Source organism: Cupressus sempervirens, chromosome 10 (genome assembly GCF_028749045.1).
Source record: "Cupressus sempervirens isolate cs-2001-9-10 chromosome 10, ASM2874904v1, whole genome shotgun sequence".
Taxonomy (NCBI): domain Eukaryota; kingdom Viridiplantae; phylum Streptophyta; class Pinopsida; order Cupressales; family Cupressaceae; genus Cupressus; species Cupressus sempervirens.
In genome coordinates, this window is record NC_143127.1 from 669,195,123 (window position 1) to 669,199,380 (window position 4,258).

A 4,258-nucleotide genomic window follows, 5' to 3' on the forward strand; every position below is an offset into this window, starting at 1 on the left:
TCATCACCTACTCTTGTGACACTTCGACCTTTACATACTATAATGTTGGGGGTAGGTGATACTAAGAAGGAAAGATTAAACCTCACCTGCCTTGTCTAGTTGAAACAACAAGTGGAGAAGAAAAGGAGAAATATAACTCTAAATATCAATGAAGCACACATTATCATCCTTATCTATAAGAGCTCCAAGAAGTGCAAGAAGGGTAAAAGGATGTCTAGAATCATCACTAATTCCAATAATCAACATAATATTATTGAGATATGTAACACTAGTAGAGACATAAACATGGATATAATCACATAGATTGAGTATCATATATCTCATGTTTATAAAGGACCTTCTAATCTAGAGAGTAGACTTTGCCATGAAAATTTACATAGAAAAGCATTAAATAAAAGGGATAAAGTGTTAAATATGAAGAATCATGAGTTACAAGATAATTTAGCATAGGCATTGATTGTTTGGAAATTTATTACCTCTATAATAAGCACCATCAGAGGAGAATCCTTGATTTTTGATAAGTTTCCCCTTGATGTAGAAGTTCTCAATCAATTCAAGGAGGGAATCAATAAATTACATGTCCTAGCTAAGTTGATCGAACAAATGCATAATAAAAGTATGGAATATTTAACCACTCTTAGAAACCTATATACTAGCATCAACAATAAAATAAAGGCTTTAATTAAAAATTATATTAGATGAGAGAGGAATATTGTATTTCATATATGTTGGTGAAAACCATTCAAAATAAACTAGAGTTAAAACTAAAACATTGGTAGCCAAAAATGTAGTAGATACTCCTGAAGAAATTTGAGCTTCTTGGTTGTATTTGATTGAAACAAAACACTCTCTATATAAATACTATATCCATTATATTAACCATGTCCTCAAATATAATACTTTCACACAGTGATAAACTTTAAGGATTGTTTTAATTTATTAGATGTGAAATTAAATGATGAATTTGGAGAGATTCTTAAAAATCTAGAGTAAAAAAGGAAATAATATGATGACATGTTGTTTGAAGGTGTGGGAGATGTATGGGATGGTATCATAAATATATTCAATACATTGAGAAATTTACACATGATCCTAAAGTCACTAAAGGAAAAAACATAAATTGAGGACGTGAGGAATGCAAAGAAAGATTTGGCCAAATGGAATAAACTACAAGTCACCACTATCCTAGTTTAGGACAAAATCTAGGCATATGTCAATAGGTTTCAAGAATATCACTGAAGAGTGAGGAATAAAAAGAAGTAAATGGAGTTAACTATTTTGAGATGAGATATATCCAAGAATAAGGATTGGTGGAAATTTAAAACTTTTTATGAGTTTTATTTTCAAGAAACCTATTTTTTTAGTTTTTAAAAATAGTTGGTAAGGTAATGGTCCTGCATGACCATTATTTTGTGATGGTTTAAGTAGTAGGATGCTTAGTTTTTTTAGTATATTTTGGGTAATATTAAATTGAATCTTAAGAGAGAAATAGTATTTTTTTATTTCTTAAAGCTTTAATTCAAGTTATCAATGGAAATTTTGACATATTTCATCTTTAAAGAAGAATGTGAGAATGATTTTAAATTTGAGAGGATATCAATGGGTAAATCTGTTACATTTTTCTTTGGTTTTTATGGAATGTTATAATCCTATATATGAATGAATTATTTTCAAGTATACTAAGCTACTGAAATCTTTTTGTTTAATATTTTTTTCTGGTGAATTTTTTTCCTTTACAAGATTTATAGTAAAAATCTCACCTTTATTAATTTATGATTAAAATAAACTTTGGGTTCGTGTTTTATTTTGGATTCATATGAAGTTAGTTTCCAACTTTAAGAATAAGAAGGGATTGTTGATAATAGATATTTTATGATCAATTAAAATATGTTTTCATTTATCACATTTATTGGCATTAGAATATAGGGTTAGGTCATAAATATATTAACCAATAGATTATTGGTGATTCCATTGGGGACTAAATTGGTTATTTATTGATTAGTTACCCTATAAATGTTATTATGAGTCTAAAGAATGGATCTTCCTAGTAATGTACCTTATTTTGTCTAGCCTAGCATAAATTTATTCATGAATAATCAAGAAGGCATAATTAAATCCCTTGGAGTTGTTATTTGGAAACAAATAAGATCTTATAATGAGTTGTATAGGATAAATGAGGTATTAGATAAAGAAAAAGAAATAGTGGAAATCTTTCCTAGAGTTCCTAAAAATATTCAGATATGTTTAATAATGATTGGAGACTTTGAGTTTTATCTACATTTGTAACACTAGATTCTAAATGGTTCACTAGGGGTGATAGAAAGAAACATTTAGTAAACTACAATCTATAAAATGTAATCTTTCTTATCAAGCCCTTGTCCTTCATGACATTGAAGTACCCCTCCAAGATATTTTTCTAGTCTCAACACCTCCAATCACGACCCAAGATTAGCTTATACCATAGGGTAATTATATGATGCCTATGGCCTTCATAATGGGTACCGTAATCCATAGCCTCAACGAGGTTATAGAAACATTATTCCTAAACTAAATATTGGTGGTAAAGCTTCTACATGTGAACATATAAATTCCTTTTTCTGTTACCTCTTTTATTCTAGCCATCCAACATGAAGATGTTTCAAGGAAATTATTTGTAGAATTCCTTAGTGGTTACACTATTGAGTGGTTTTATTATTTTACCCTAGGTTCTATAAATGATTTAGAAGCTTTCCGAATGAGATTTGAAAATAAATTCAAGACAACAGAAAAATATTCATCTCTTTAATTAGGATAAATCAAGAAAGAGGTCCACGAACCTATAAGAGATTTTGTGGTTAAATTAAATAAAATATGTCCAAGGATATTTGCAAACATGAGGCATAGAGAATTTTTTTTAACCATGTTCATGAATACCATGTCTCTTGATGTTTCTCCTACTCTTAAGGGAAGAAGCTACTACATTGAAATTGTCTTGGTATACTACAATATTAATTGGATATGACTTGATATTTTTTGGAAAATATAAAAGGGAATCACAAACTAGTGATGCTTTACCATCCAAATTCATAGACCCTACTATTAAAAGAAAGGCTAACAATATCATTTCACTCAAATAGATTATTTACATAAGTATGTCCCAAGCCTATTCTAGCTTTCAAAGAAGTTATTATGGACATCAAGGACCTAGAAGAAATCTACCTTTACAATTACTTGATTCAAAATAGGAAAAAGAAGGACATGACTCTTCTTCTCAAAAATAAAATTATAATTGTAACTTCCATGACTCTTTTGAGCATAATGGGGCTACATAAATTGAGATTCTTTAATTTACATAAATGATCTTATCTAGTGAACTGCATTTTACGCCTATCATAGGATGAACTAGTTCCTCACAAGATGAGAGAATCAATTTCTATGAATACCTTCCTTATGCTAATTTCTCTTAAGATGTTTTTTCTTCTCTTGATAATGCAAATTTTATGGTTCTAACTAGAGGACAACTTGATAAAAATTTCAACCAGCATATCTAATTATCTAGTGATAAGATGGAAGAAGATAGAACCAACTCCCAAAAAGGTATCATGGAGATTAGTAACTCCTTCCTCTTCTTCTTTTCCTTCTTTTGAGGATAACTACTTTTATATTGTAGAGGTTTTTAGGAACACTAAAATAAAAATCTCTCAAGATGAATACCTTAAGTTATACCTCTTTGAGGTTAATAGGTTAGTTAGGTATTTCAAGGGAGGAATGCCATCTTCTCAAAAACATGCTTTTTTCCTATGTGGAGAAAAACAAGGGATAGAAGAACCCATATGTCTTGTGTAACTATATCAAACCTCTAGTTTAAATAATCCACTTGCTCTATCATAACACTTTTCAACATCTCTTTTTTTAGAAGGTTATAGGATGAGTAAATGTATCATTGATTTAAGTGCATCTAAATATGTCATGACTAGCTCAGTTGTAAATTCCATATGTTTCTCTATCAATTCTTCTATGGATTGATGTTTTCTATGGATGGTTTAGAGGTCCCCGTCATTGGAAAGATTAAATATCATCAAGTATATCTTACCACCTTCCCAATAAAAGGTTAAAATTAACCATTCTAGTAGTTGAAATAATAGCTATCTATTGAATTCTACTAAGTAGGAATTTCTATAAATATTTTGGGGAATAAATTTAAATGGATTGGTCTCATGCATTTTTTTTAGTTGATGGAAAGAGATTTCACTTAAATCTTGAGCCTAAATCTCATTTT